We start from the raw sequence: 16,469 nt of genomic DNA on the forward strand, positions 1-16,469 counted from the left end.
ACTGACGACAATATCGTTGGTGATAATTTAACCTTTTTTTTTTTTTTAATGCTTTTAACTATTAATGACGACTATGTCGTTGGTGATAATTTAACCTCTTTTTTTTTAATGCTTTTAACTATTAATGACGACTTAATCGTCATTGATAATATTATCAATGACGACTATGTCGTTAGTGTTATTTATTTATTTATTTATTTTTAAATTATTAATTAATATAAAAATAATTAATTATTTCATTTTTTTTATAACTAATTAATATAAAAAATAATTTAATTAAAAATAAAACATATAACAAACTAAAAATGCTCATATTAAATTTTAAAAAGTCATACATGGAAATATAAAATACTAAAGTGTTCATAAAACATAAATAAATACATAATCAATAGTCCTCTGCTGTTAATGAGCCAACTCCTGTAACAATGAGCCAACTCCTCTGCTGTTAATGAGCCAACTGCTCATAAAACTAATTACAGTTGTGGTTTTGATTGTGAAATAATTACCAGCAGTCTCTTATTTGACAAGCAGAAGCCTTCTTTACTTTTTTTGCAACTCCTCTGCTGTTAATGAGCCAACTCCTGTAACAATGATCGAATATAAGCCAGAATTACAAGTCACCAATAGAGTAAAAACTAGCAGCATTTCCTTTATTAAGGGAGAAAGAAGAAGTTTAAGGTCCAAATTGGAAATTTGATTACCAAACTAGTAAACTACAATACACAGCAGTAGGCATTTGGGTTATATATATAAGCATGAGGCATCTAGGTCTACACATTTATATATTATATATGCTGAGAACCACGAAAGATCAGAGGCAAAAATATATACCAGAGCTCTCTTTGGAGGAGCGACTGTGGGGGGTTCGCAGTGGTCGGAGACGAGCGGCTAGTGGAGGAGCGACTGTGGGGGTTTCGCGGTGGTCGGAGATGAGCGCCGAGTGGAGGAGCGACTGTGAGGGGTTCACAGTGGTTGGAGAGGATCGGCGAGGGTCCGATGGAGAGATGGAGAGGAGCGGCTACTGTTTCGTTGAGGAGAGAGGCGAGAGTGAGGCAAAGAGGGAGGGGACGGCAGAGGGAGGGGACGGCGTTCGACGGGAGGGGAAGAGAGGAGAGCTTAGATCTGAAAAAAAACTGATAAAATGGGTTAAGGGGAAATGGGGGCTCGGGGTTGAAGAAGATGTTTTTAATGATTTTCACCAACGACTATCAATGAGGACAAAGTCGTTGGTGATTGGACATCACTGACGACGTGGCAGAGTATTATTAACGACAAAGTCGTTGGTAATACTTTTTAGAGGGAAAAAGCCCGCCTCTTTAACGGTTCATTTTCAAAAACAGTAGAAAACATCAATGAGGACAATGTCTTCAGTGATAAATTTATCAATGACGACATTGTCCTCATTGTTGTAATTTTCGTTGGTGATGTTTTATTTAACCAAAAGAAAAAAGTATTACTGACGACAGTGAAATGTCGTTGGTGATACTATGACCTTTACTAACAACATTTTGCCGTCAGTGATAGTGCCGTTAGTGATATTAGTTATTCTTGTAGTGATACATATAAAATTTAAAAAGACTTCATCCTCGATCAAACTCTCGGTCCATTGACTCCATTCCGCCTCAACACACATCCCCAAGCTTCCAAGAACATTTCCCGCCACTAAAGCTATTTTCCTACACATATAAACAAAAAGGAGTGAGCCTAATGTCCAGCAAGGAAAACCTAACACATAAATCATATACATCATATTCATATCAACATATACTAAACCATTTCATAACACATGTCACATATACTATAATGGTCATTATTACTTGGGGTCCCATAAACCAAACAAGTCACATGCCCATTAGATTAGTGGGGCTTGCTAGCTAAGCAAGTCATATGCCAATAATTTATTGGGGCTTGTTAGTTGTACGGGTCATATGCCCAAGTCTACAATTATACATATTATAGCATATTACATAATACATAATCATAAGATAACGTTTATCATAACATATAAATCATATCACATAACACATAAATCCTATCCTATTTTCCTTACCAAAATTACCGAGATATGAGAACAGATTTGGGACTTTGGAACACTCCTAAAAACCATAAATGGAAGGGTGTGTATGCTACAGAGAATGAGATGAAAAGAATGAACGAACTATACCATAAAAAATATACTTACCAAAAACTTTATGTTCAAGATCTTAGATTTCCTATCCACGAATAAAGAATAAAGTTAGGGTGCTGAGTAGAAACTATAAGAACTTAAAGAAAACAATACCAAAATGAACTAGAGTTTGGAATACCTTGAATGCTTTTATGACCAATCTAAACCTGAACTGAAATGTGCTATAAACCTTACTTCCCAAGTGTTTGGTAAGCTTATAATTCCCAACCCAAGTGTTTACACTCTCACAATAACCTAGCAACTTGCAGCCTCTGAACTTAGCTTGATGAATGAATGAAAATGCTTGGTGCTAGGTCCTATTTATAGAGTTCTAGGAATAAAAATCTTCTTTTTGGCTTTGAATAAAAATAATAAATTTAATTGAAAATATTTGAATATCCTTCAGCCAAAGGCTTAGGAATTGGTCAAATTGTTCAAAGAATTTTAAGGATTCAAAGCTTGATTTTTAAAACAAAAATAATGAAAACAAATAGAATCCTAACTTCTAACTCCCTAAATCTCGTAACTCTAAAACCCCTGCAGTAAAATAAACATATCTAGAGCAGTAGGACTCTGATTTATACTCTCTTTATACCGTTAGAAAGCTAATTAAATTATCTACAACTTTCTAGAAATACTATTTTTCAAAATTCATAATATAACTAGGTCAAAAATAGGTCGGAACTTACAGTACCCTAAAGTTACGAAAAATCTATTTAATTATCTAAATAACACAAATAAATAAAATTGTGATAAATGTGATGCTCCTAACAGATTCTGGTGAAGACAAGTCTTGCAGGTAAATTGAATAGTTGTGAAGGAATTCTTCAGCTATATAGTCGAAAGATCGATCAATTGAAGTCATTTCAATTTACTACTTTGGAAAATTAATTTTGCATCTTTTATTTTCTTCAAAAAAATTTGAAAGTGTAAAAGTTCATGGAGCTTCATTGTTTTGCAAGACTAAGTTTAACACCTTAGTCTAGTTTTTTAATAGGCTGGGTTTTGCACTTTGTACATTTAATTTGTCCAAATTTCTTTAGGATAAAGAGAAGTCAATCGACTTCGGCGGGGGGGGGGGGGAAGATTAGACAAGTCTTTCTTCGGGAGAAAGAAAGAAAGATCAAGAAGTAATTTCAAACGTGAAGGTGATACAACAAACTTTGTATAAGATTGGTTGCAAATGTTTTTGCACTTTGAGTTAAAAGGGAGTCTTACTTTACTTAAGTCAACTGAATTTTTATACTTGTGAAAATTTTACTAATCAAGTTTATCTCTAGGCATGGAAAAATACGTCTTTCAATTTTTTAATAACTTTTCATAACCTGCCTAGCTTTTGGATAAAAGTGTCAAAAATATAGATGTAACCAACACATACACAGTGATATAGTGGTACTAAATTTCTAGACTTCATCTCTTCTGTTTGCTCTGCTTATTTCTCTTGTAGCTAGCTAGCATGAAGATGATGTCTACATCCCTACATATATATCTTTCGTATTAAAACTATTATACCTGAATTTTCAAGACTATTAAATTATCTCGAAATAACCGAATTATGTTCAAATATATGTATTTTCAATATTATTGATGCTTCTTAACCATTTCTTAAAGATGTCAGGTGATTCCATTTAAGTAATTAAAGCCTATATTTATGGAATTGGTTTATGTAAAGCCTAGCAAAACCAATTCTCTAGAGATTCAATATATTTCAAATTCAAATATTTAATGTTATGTAATTTCCATAAAATTGTGGGAAAAGAATCTGAACCCAGTCTATATATACTTTGGATTGTTTGCTTGTAATTTTAACACACAAATTTTGTACTCAAACTCTGTGAAACAACTTTTAGGCTTTAACGCAGATTATTTTAATGAAAGTTACTCGTGGACTAAGTATTTTTAACTATTAAATCACGTAAAAAATCACTCTTCTTAATTTCCATCTAAACTATTTATTTTGCTCAATTGCTCTTACTTTAGTTGACGAAAATATGGTCAACAAAATCTATTTGTATATATATATATGCGTAGGTGTAGGTCAAGTTGTACGAGTTTAATTTTTTTTTTTTTTTTTAGAATGAGAAATATATTTCAAATTGAGAGCCAAATGGCTAATGACAGATTACAAGAGATAACATTTAAGGTAAGATACAAGTCGATAATTCGGGCCTCTAAATCGTAAAGTTGGGCATGGTGGTGGCCTGGATTACCGGATAGTTTATAAGGTGTACGAGTTTAATTAAGTGGAGTTTATATTATTATTACATTAAGTTTATTTTTTATGAATCTTATATATAATTGCTCCAAAATTAAAACTAATTCTTTTTATTATGGGTAAAATTGCACTTGAGGTCCCTCTTTTATAACAATAGCATCTCTTTAGTACAAATTTTAAATTTTGTACCACATAGGTCCCAATTTTCTAGGAAATACTATAATTTAGTTCCTACACCCTATTTACCATTTAAAAATTATTAAATTGAAAAGAAAAAACAGTAGTTATAGTATTTTTTTTAATATTATTTGTGCATTATATCGGCTGTTTGTTTCGTTCTCCGTCACTTTATTAATGTAATTTTTTTTTTCTCAAACCTTAATACTTTAGAAAATTTTCTCTAGTGTTACTGCTCCTTTATGTTTTTGGCATACAAAGAAGTTATAACCTCAATTCTTTTTATGTGACGAAGTTTTTAAAAAATTATGAATAATTTACTGCACCGAAAACATGAATAGTTATGAAATTATGGGATCCATTTATTTTATTGACAAGTACTTTTCATTTTTTATTATTAAATAACAATACCAACTTGTAGGGACATATAATAGGTACATATCTCTACTTTTTAGAACTATGGAATAGAGACCTTTATCAATGCAAAACACATGTTCACTTCAAGACAAAATCCCATTATAATGAATCAACTCCACTTAATTTTTGTATGAACTATTTTACCCCACAAGTAATTAGGACTAGTTTGGTTGGAATTGTATTAGCTTATTCAATAATCAGCATTAGCAATACTGTAGAAAAAATGACTAAAATATAAAATTATCATATGTTTGGTAAATTATAATTTCAAAGTATAGTGATATATAAAATAATATAAAAACATGTTTTTTTTTCTTCTTCTGGGTTTTGCACTTTGTGCATTCAATTTGTCCAAATTTCTTTTGGATAAAGAGAAGTCAATCGACTTCGGGAGAAGATTAAACAACTATTTCTTGGTAGAAAGAAAGTTAAATTTTCGAGAAAGATCTAGAAGTGATTTCAAACGTGAAGGTGATACAAAAAAATTTGTTATAAGATTGGTTGCAAATGTTTTTGCAGTTCGAGTTAAAAAGGAGTCTTACTTTACTTAAGTCAAGTGAATATTTATATTTGTGAAAATTTTACTAATCAAGTTTATCTCTAGGCATGAAAAAAGATATCTTTCAATAATTTAATAACTTTTCATAACCTACCTAGCTTTTGGATAAAAGTGTCATAAATATAGATGCAACCAGCACATACAAAGTGATATAGTGGTACTAAATTTCTAGACTTCATCTCGCGTGTCAATTCTGCTTATCTCTCTGGTAGACAGCTAGCATGAAAAAGAGTCTACGTCCCTATATATATCTTTCGTATTAAAACCTCTTATACCCCAAATTTCAGGACCATTAAATTATCTCGAAATAACCGAATTATGTTCGAATATATGTATTTTCAATATTATTGATGCTGCTTAACCATTTCGGCGCAAAATGGAGGGTCCGCTCGAAAGGTCAGACCGTGGCAAGAGACTGACCTCAGAAGGTTGGTAGCTATTGGCTCGGGCAACATTCCAGGTGTCAGTTTGAAGATTGTGGCGGTAGGCTCGAAAGCATATCTTTAAAGACGTCAGGCTATTCCATTTGAGTAATTAAAGCCTATAATTATTGAATTGGTTTATGTAAATCCTAGTCAAACCAATTCTTTAGAGATTAAATATATTTCAAATTAAAATATGTAATGTTATGTAACTTCCCTAAAATTGTGTGAAAATAATATGAACCCAGTCCATAAATACCTGGGATTTTTCTCTTTTAATTTTTATGCACAAATTTTGTACTCAAACTCTGTGAAACTGCCTTTAGGCTTTAACGCATATTATCTTAATGAAAGTTACTCGTGGATTAGGTATTTTTAACTACTGAACCACGTAAAAAATCTCCCTTCTTGTTTTCTTTCTGTAGCGTCCCAGAATTTTACTTAGCTAGATAGTAGTAGTAGTAGTAGTAGTAGTAGTAGTAGTAGTAGTAGTAGTAGTAGTAGTAGTAGTAGTAGTAGTAGTAGTAGTAGTAGTAGTAGTAGTAGTAGTAGTAGTAGTAGTAGCAGTAGTAGTAGTTGCTGTAGAATTTTAGTTTTCGTAGATTTTGGTCAAAGCCGGGATTTATATAGAGACTCGTAGAAATAGTTATGGATTTTATAAGTTTAACCTATGGTTTAGAAATATCAATTTTATCATAATGTTTGATTAATGAATATAGTCCTAAGAATATTATTTATTATAACCTAAGGTTTAGATAGATTTAATAAGAGTGTGACACTTGTCACAAACATGTTTATTAAGGATTTAAGTATTTTTTATGAATAGTTTAATTAAAAGAAAGATCCAGAAGCTCCAGAACCTTCCATTATCTGTTAAGTTCACGTTTTACTCAGTCAAAGTAGTTTTTAATCAAATTGAAATTATCTTGAAATGTGCAAAAATGTGTTTAAATTATCAGCGTATGCCGATATATCGTAGGTATAAGGGCCAATATATCGCCTATGATTGATACAGAAAATACGTCGAATTCGTACAAACGAAACCACGGACCCTCAGAATCATGGTAGGGGCGATATATCGGCTCTAGTGGCCAATTTTCGTAGAATTCTAAACTAGAAACAGCCCTTAACAACCTTGACTTGTTCCTTAACGTTTTTGACCGAGTTCTGGACATCTGTTAAACAGATAATTCAAATTTAGTCATTTTTTTAATCATTTATTTATTCATCTAAATGGGAGTTAGTTTCACTCACTGAACTCTATAAATAGGACCTAGTACGCAACCATTTTTTTTCTTCATCTTCAAGCACAGTTCAGAGCCTCCAAGCTGCTAAGATTATTCTAGAGTGAAACACTAAGGTTTTGGGGTTAAAACTTTCAAATCTAAAGCTTTTATAAACACTTGGGAAGTCATTTTTGTGTGATTTTGGTGTTCGAGGTATAGATCGAGATTCTAAGCTATCCATGGTTTCCATTGTCTTCAGGTTTAGTTCATTATAGTTTCTTCTTATTTTTCATTTTTTCTTCAAATCCTAGCTTGTGAGAGTGACTTTTGGTTAGGTGTTCAATTCCTTTGAAACATAAAGTTTTTGGTAAGTTCTTATATCAATGGTTTAGATCTTCTCTTCAACTTCATTTCTTTAGGAACGTATGGTTTTCTTATGTTTGGTTTTAGGAGTTATCAATCCCACTCTTGTCTCCAATATTCCAGTTTTTGGTAAGGAAAATTAGATAGTTTAGTATTATGACTTAGTTTATGATATAGTTTATGTTTGTATGAACTAACATTTCAGGTACAATAAAGGGGTAAGTGTGTCTGGACCTAAGGTGTCCAATGATGTATGACGGACTATGTCTGGTAGGCTCGGTTGCCAAAACTTTATGACGGACCTAAGTGATGTCCGGTGTATGACGGACTTTTGTCCGGGGCTTGCCACCCTTGTATAAATACTTATCTTTTTATTATATCTGACTTGTTATTATGACCTATAATTATGATTATGATTTATGACCTATGACCTATAGTTATGAATATGACTTATGACCTATGATTTATGATCTATGACTTATGGTTTATGATTTATGGCTTAGATTATGATTTAGAATTATGACTTAAGTTATGATATGACTTAGAGTTTTGTGTTTGTATGGCTCTTGTGAATTTATGTTATGTTTGATTATATGATTATATGACTAACTCTGGTTTGTAATTTCCTTACTGGTTTTAGAAGCTCACTCCTTATGATGTTGTTGTGCAGAAAATTAAGGATACGCCGGTGGAAGATCAAGCAGGCCAATTTATATATTTCTATTAAAGAAATGTTATTTTAAAGTTTTATTTAAATGTTGCTCATTTTTATGTTAAAGACAATTATTTTTAAAACCATGGATCCATGTATGTAATTATTTTCAAGTTTTTTATTACAATAAAAGAGCAATATTTACGATTATGATCCAACGTTGTGTTCTCAGTAATTTATGAGAAAGTATGGCATCACACTAACTAAACTATTTATTTTGCTTAATTGCTGTTGACGAAAAACAACAAAAACTATTTGTATATATATGCATAGGAGTAGGTCTAGGTGTACGAGTTTAATTTTTTTTTTAATGAGAAATAGATTTCATTACGAGGCAAATGGCTAATGACAGATTACAAGAGATACCATTTAAGGTAAGATACAATCCAGTAATTCGGACCACCAAAATCGTTAAGTTGGGCATGGTGGTGGCTCGGATTACCGGCTTGTATATAAGGTGTATGGGTTTTATTAAGTGGAGTTTATATTATTATTACATTAAGTTTATTTTTTATGAATCATATAAATAATTGCTCATAAATTAAAACTAATTCTTTTTATTATGGGCAAATAGCACTTGAGTTCCCTCTTTTCTTACAATAGCATCTCTTTAGTCCCAATTTTAAATTTTGTAGCACATAGGTCCCAATTTTCTAGGAAATACTACAATTTAGTTCCTACACCCTATTTACCATTTAAAAATTATTAAATTTAAAAGAAAAAACAGTAATTATATTATTTTTTTAATATTATTTGTGCATTACATCGGCTGTTTGTTTCGTTCTCCGTCATTTTATTATTGTAATATTTTTTTTCTCAAACGTTAATACTTTAGAAAATTTCTCTAGTGTTACGGCTCCTTTCTGTTTTTGGCATACAAAGAAGTTATAACCTCACTTTTTTTTATGAGACGAAGTTTTTAAAAAATTATGAATAATTTACTCCACCGAAAACATGAATAGTTATGAAATTATGGGATCCATTTATTTTTTTGACAAGTACTTTTCATTTTTTATTATTAAATAACAATACCAACTTGTAGGGACATATAATAGGTACATATCTCTACTTTTTAGAACTATGGAATAGAGACCTTTATCAATGCAAAACACATGTTCACTTCAAGACAAAATCCCATTATAATGAATCAACTCCACTTAATTTTTGTATGAACTATTTTACCCCACAATTAATTAGGACTAGTTTGGTTGGAATTGTATTAGCTTATTCAATAATCAAGTTTAGCAATACTTTAGAAAAAATGACTAAAATATAAAATTATCATATGTTTGGTAAATTATAATTTCAAAGTATAGTGAAATAAAAAATAATATTATAACATATTTTTTTTCTTCTTCGGGGTTTTGCACTTTGTGCATTCAATTTGTCAAAATTTCTTTTGGATAAAGAGAATTCAATCGACTTCGGGAGAAGATTAAACAACTCTTTCTTAGTAGAAAGAAAGTTAAATTTTCGTGAAAGATCTTGAAGTGATTTCAAACGTGAAGGTGATGCAACAAAATTTGTTATAAGATTGGTTGCAAATGTTTTTGCAGTTCGAGTTAAAAGGGAGTCTTACTTTACTTAAGTCAAGTGAATATTAATATTTGTGAAAATTTTACTAATCAAGTTTATCTCTAGGCATGAAAAAAGATATCTTTCAATAATTTAATAACTTTTCATAACCTACCTAGCTTTTGGATAAAAGTGTCATAAATATAGATGCAACCAGCACATACAAAGTGATATAGTGGTACTAAATTTCTAGACTTCATCTCGCGTGTCAATTCTGCTTATCTCTCTGGTAGACAGCTAGCATGAAAAAGAGTCTACGTCCCTATATATATCTTTCGTATTAAAACCTCTTATACCCCAAATTTCAGGACCATTAAATTATCTCGAAATAACCGAATTATGTTCGAATATATGTATTTTCAATATTATTGATGCTGCTTAACCATTTCGGCGCAAAATGGAGGGTCCGCTCGAAAGGTCAGACCGTGGCAAGAGACTGACCTCAGAAGGTTGGTAGCTATTGGCTCGGGCAACATTCCAGGTGTCAGTTTGAAGATTGTGGCGGTAGGCTCGAAAGCATATCTTTAAAGACGTCAGGCTATTCCATTTGAGTAATTAAAGCCTATAATTATTGAATTGGTTTATGTAAATCCTAGTCAAACCAATTCTTTAGAGATTAAATATATTTCAAATTAAAATATGTAATGTTATGTAACTTCCCTAAAATTGTGTGAAAATAATATGAACCCAGTCCATAAATACCTGGGATTTTTCTCTTTTAATTTTTATGCACAAATTTTGTACTCAAACTCTGTGAAACTGCCTTTAGGCTTTAACGCATATTATCTTAATGAAAGTTACTCGTGGATTAGGTATTTTTAACTACTGAACCACGTAAAAAATCTCCCTTCTTGTTTTCTTTCTGTAGCGTCCCAGAATTTTACTTAGCTAGATAGTAGTAGTAGTAGTAGTAGTAGTAGTAGTAGTAGTAGTAGTAGTAGTAGTAGTAGTAGTAGTAGTAGTAGTAGTAGTAGTAGTAGTAGTAGTAGTAGTAGTAGTAGCAGTAGTAGTAGTTGCTGTAGAATTTTAGTTTTCGTAGATTTTGGTCAAAGCCGGGATTTATATAGAGACTCGTAGAAATAGTTATGGATTTTATAAGTTTAACCTATGGTTTAGAAATATCAATTTTATCATAATGTTTGATTAATGAATATAGTCCTAAGAATATTATTTATTATAACCTAAGGTTTAGATAGATTTAATAAGAGTGTGACACTTGTCACAAACATGTTTATTAAGGATTTAAGTATTTTTTATGAATAGTTTAATTAAAAGAAAGATCCAGAAGCTCCAGAACCTTCCATTATCTGTTAAGTTCACGTTTTACTCAGTCAAAGTAGTTTTTAATCAAATTGAAATTATCTTGAAATGTGCAAAAATGTGTTTAAATTATCAGCGTATGCCGATATATCGTAGGTATAAGGGCCAATATATCGCCTATGATTGATACAGAAAATACGTCGAATTCGTACAAACGAAACCACGGACCCTCAGAATCATGGTAGGGGCGATATATCGGCTCTAGTGGCCAATTTTCGTAGAATTCTAAACTAGAAACAGCCCTTAACAACCTTGACTTGTTCCTTAACGTTTTTGACCGAGTTCTGGACATCTGTTAAACAGATAATTCAAATTTAGTCATTTTTTTAATCATTTATTTATTCATCTAAATGGGAGTTAGTTTCACTCACTGAACTCTATAAATAGGACCTAGTACGCAACCATTTTTTTTCTTCATCTTCAAGCACAGTTCAGAGCCTCCAAGCTGCTAAGATTATTCTAGAGTGAAACACTAAGGTTTTGGGGTTAAAACTTTCAAATCTAAAGCTTTTATAAACACTTGGGAAGTCATTTTTGTGTGATTTTGGTGTTCGAGGTATAGATCGAGATTCTAAGCTATCCATGGTTTCCATTGTCTTCAGGTTTAGTTCATTATAGTTTCTTCTTATTTTTCATTTTTTCTTCAAATCCTAGCTTGTGAGAGTGACTTTTGGTTAGGTGTTCAATTCCTTTGAAACATAAAGTTTTTGGTAAGTTCTTATATCAATGGTTTAGATCTTCTCTTCAACTTCATTTCTTTAGGAACGTATGGTTTTCTTATGTTTGGTTTTAGGAGTTATCAATCCCACTCTTGTCTCCAATATTCCAGTTTTTGGTAAGGAAAATTAGATAGTTTAGTATTATGACTTAGTTTATGATATAGTTTATGTTTGTATGAACTAACATTTCAGGTACAATAAAGGGGTAAGTGTGTCTGGACCTAAGGTGTCCAATGATGTATGACGGACTATGTCTGGTAGGCTCGGTTGCCAAAACTTTATGACGGACCTAAGTGATGTCCGGTGTATGACGGACTTTTGTCCGGGGCTTGCCACCCTTGTATAAATACTTATCTTTTTATTATATCTGACTTGTTATTATGACCTATAATTATGATTATGATTTATGACCTATGACCTATAGTTATGAATATGACTTATGACCTATGATTTATGATCTATGACTTATGGTTTATGATTTATGGCTTAGATTATGATTTAGAATTATGACTTAAGTTATGATATGACTTAGAGTTTTGTGTTTGTATGGCTCTTGTGAATTTATGTTATGTTTGATTATATGATTATATGACTAACTCTGGTTTGTAATTTCCTTACTGGTTTTAGAAGCTCACTCCTTATGATGTTGTTGTGCAGAAAATTAAGGATACGCCGGTGGAAGATCAAGCAGGCCAATTTATATATTTCTATTAAAGAAATGTTATTTTAAAGTTTTATTTAAATGTTGCTCATTTTTATGTTAAAGACAATTATTTTTAAAACCATGGATCCATGTATGTAATTATTTTCAAGTTTTTTATTACAATAAAAGAGCAATATTTACGATTATGATCCAACGTTGTGTTCTCAGTAATTTATGAGAAAGTATGGCATCACACTAACTAAACTATTTATTTTGCTTAATTGCTGTTGACAAAAAACAACAAAAACTATTTGTATATATATGCATAGGAGTAGGTCTAGGTGTACGAGTTTAATTTTTTTTTTAATGAGAAATAGATTTCATTACGAGGCAAATGGCTAATGACAGATTACAAGAGATACCATTTAAGGTAAGATACAATCCAGTAATTCGGACCACCAAAATCGTTAAGTTGGGCATGGTGGTGGCTCGGATTACCGGCTTGTATATAAGGTGTATGGGTTTTATTAAGTGGAGTTTATATTATTATTACATTAAGTTTATTTTTTATGAATCATATAAATAATTGCTCATAAATTAAAACTAATTCTTTTTATTATGGGCAAATAGCACTTGAGTTCCCTCTTTTCTTACAATAGCATCTCTTTAGTCCCAATTTTAAATTTTGTAGCACATAGGTCCCAATTTTCTAGGAAATACTACAATTTAGTTCCTACACCCTATTTACCATTTAAAAATTATTAAATTTAAAAGAAAAAACAGTAATTATATTATTTTTTTAATATTATTTGTGCATTACATCGGCTGTTTGTTTCGTTCTCCGTCATTTTATTATTGTAATATTTTTTTTCTCAAACGTTAATACTTTAGAAAATTTCTCTAGTGTTACGGCTCCTTTCTGTTTTTGGCATACAAAGAAGTTATAACCTCACTTTTTTTTATGAGACGAAGTTTTTAAAAAATTATGAATAATTTACTCCACCGAAAACATGAATAGTTATGAAATTATGGGATCCATTTATTTTTTTGACAAGTACTTTTCATTTTTTATTATTAAATAACAATACCAACTTGTAGGGACATATAATAGGTACATATCTCTACTTTTTAGAACTATGGAATAGAGACCTTTATCAATGCAAAACACATGTTCACTTCAAGACAAAATCTCATTATAATGAATCAACTCCACTTAATTTTTGTATGAACTATTTTACCCCACAAGTAATTAGGACTAGTTTGGTTGGAATTGTATTAGCTTATTCAATAATCAACTTTAGCAATACTGTAGAAAAAATGACTAAATTATAAAATTATCATATGTTTGGTAAATTATAATTTCAAAGTATAGTGATATATAAAAATAATATTATAACATGTTTTTCTTCTTCCGAGTTTTGCACTTTGTGCATTCATTTTGTCCAAATTTCTTTTGGATAAAGAGAAGTCAATCGACTTCGGGAGAAGATTAAACAACTCTTTCTTGGTAGAAAGAAAGTTAAATTTTCGAGAAAGATCTAGAAGTGATTTCAAACATGAAGATGATACAACAAAATTTGTTATAAGATTGGTTGCAAATGTGTTTGCAGTTCGAGTTAAAAGGGAGTCTTACTTTACTTAAGTCAAGTGAATATTTATATTTGTGAAAATTTTACTAATCAAGTTTATCTCTAGGCATGAAAAACGATATCTTTCAATTTTTTAATTACTTTAAATAACCTACCTAGCTTTTGGATAAAAGTGTCATAAATATAGATGCAACCAACACATACAAAGTGATATAGTGGTACTAAATTTCTAGACTTCATCTCGCGTATCAGTTCTGCTTATCTCTCTTGTAGACAGCTAGCATGAAAAAGAGTCTACGTCCCTATATATATCTTTCGTATTAAAACCTCTTATACCCCAAATTTCAGGACCATTAAATTATCTCGAAATAACCGAATTATGTTCGAATATATGTATTTTCAACATTATTGATGTTGCTTAACCATTTCGACGCGAAAGGGAGGGTCCGTTCGAAAGGTCAGACCGTGGCAAGAGACTGACCTTAGAAGGTTGGTAGCTATTGGCTCGGGCAACATTCCAGGTGTCAGCTTGAAGATTGTGGCGGTAGGCTCGAAAGCATATCTTTAAAGATGTCAGGCAATTCCATTTCAGTAATTAAAGCCTATAATTATTGAATTGCTTTATGTAAAGCCTAGTCAAACCAATTCTTTAGAGATTCAATATATTTCAAATCGAAATATGTAATGTTATGTAACTTCCCTAAAATTGTGTGAAAAGAATCTGAACCCAGTCCATAAATACCTGGGATTAGTCTCTTTTAATTTTTACGCACAAATTTTGTACTCAAACTCTGTGAAACTGCCTTTAGGCTTTAACGCATATTATCTTAATGAAAGTTACTCGAGGACTAGGTATTTTTAACTACTGAACCACATAAAAAATCTCCCTTCTTGTTTTCTATCTGTAGCGTCCCAGAATTTCACTTTGCTAGATAGTAGTAGTAGTAGTAGTAGTACTAGTAGTAGTAGTAGTAGTAGTAGTAGTAGTAGTAGTAGTAGTAGTGGCACTAGTAGTAGTAGCTGTAGAATTTTAGTTTTCGTGGATATTGGTCAAAGTCGGGATTTATATAGAAACTAGTAGAAATAGTTATAGATTTTATAAGTTTAACCTATGGTTTAGAAATATTAATTTTATCATATTGTTTGATTAATGAATATAGTCTTAAGAATATTATTTAAATAATCTTCCAATGAGTGATGTAAAATTATATTTTTTTTACCTAAATGAATAGTATTTCTTTATATGTAGTGAAACACTATTCATCAAGCTATAAATATTTTATTATTTTTTTATAAAATTTTGTAATATATATATATATGAGTGTGATACTATTATATTTAATTATTTTATTTCTTACAATGAATAAAATATTTTTTAAAAATATAATATTTAAAAGATGTAGAGAAAAAATAGAGAAGTTGATATATGGTATAATGTAAAAGTTTGAGGTAAATTATAAAAAAATATATATGTTTTGGTGATGTATTTTGTAATACATTTTCTCTATAATATTTAGCTAAAACTCATAAAAAAAACATCTTTCATCAGCTCTTTTATACATATATTTATAATAGCTATGCACAAACTCTAATTAAGTCATATCTACATTTACATATCATTTATATAATATTTTAATTTTTTTTTTTATATAAACTTTCTCTTTCTCATTTAGTATATATATTTATTATTTCTTTTTTCTTTTTCAATTATTTTAGTTTACTTTAATTAATAAAATATATTTAAAGATATAATATTTAAATGATGTAGAGAATCTGATGTATGGTATAATGTAAAACTTAAAGATAAAATAGAAAAATATGTGTTTTTTTGGAGGTATTTTAAAGAATTGGAATAGAGCATCCATTAGGAGTGCTCTAAGCACAGTAAAATTCTGAATTGGCATTTTTCTAGAAAGATAGAGTTCTGATTTCCAAGTTTTCCAACAATGTGATTCACATTCCTTCTGCAGCAACCACACAACGCAGTTTAATATTTCTTCATTATTTTTTGTACTTTTGTGCATCAACATTTTTTGTAATCTACAAGTCTTTCTTCGGAAGAAAGAAAGTTAAATCTACTGGAAAGATCAAAAAGTAATTTCAAACGTGAAGATGATACAACAAATTTTGTATAAGATTGGTTGCAAATGTTTTTGCACTTCGAGTTAAAAGGGAGTCTTACTTTACTTAAGTCAACTGAATTTTTATACTTGTGAAAATTTTACTAATTTAGTTTATCTCTAGGCATGGAAAAATATGTCTTTCAATTTTTTAATAACTTTTCATAACCTACCTAGCTTTTGGATAAAAGTGTCAAAAATATAGATGTAACCAACACATACACAGTGATATAGTGGTACTAAAT

General features: G+C 30.6%; 1 long non-coding RNA gene across 1 annotated transcript; it reads right to left on the reverse strand.

Annotated features, from left to right (window-relative positions):
- Positions 1 to 313: 313 nt before the first annotated feature.
- On the reverse strand, positions 314 to 2,444 carry LOC133783733 (uncharacterized). Its single transcript, XR_009870936.1, has 4 exons — positions 2,307 to 2,444; positions 2,183 to 2,213; positions 832 to 1,676; positions 314 to 581 (listed from the first exon to the last, which is right to left on the reverse strand). It is a non-coding gene; the product is annotated as an uncharacterized LOC133783733 (long non-coding RNA).
- Positions 2,445 to 16,469: the final 14,025 nt, after the last annotated feature.

This window comes from Humulus lupulus, chromosome 6 (assembly GCF_963169125.1).
Source record: "Humulus lupulus chromosome 6, drHumLupu1.1, whole genome shotgun sequence".
Classification (NCBI taxonomy): Eukaryota; Viridiplantae; Streptophyta; class Magnoliopsida; order Rosales; family Cannabaceae; genus Humulus; species Humulus lupulus.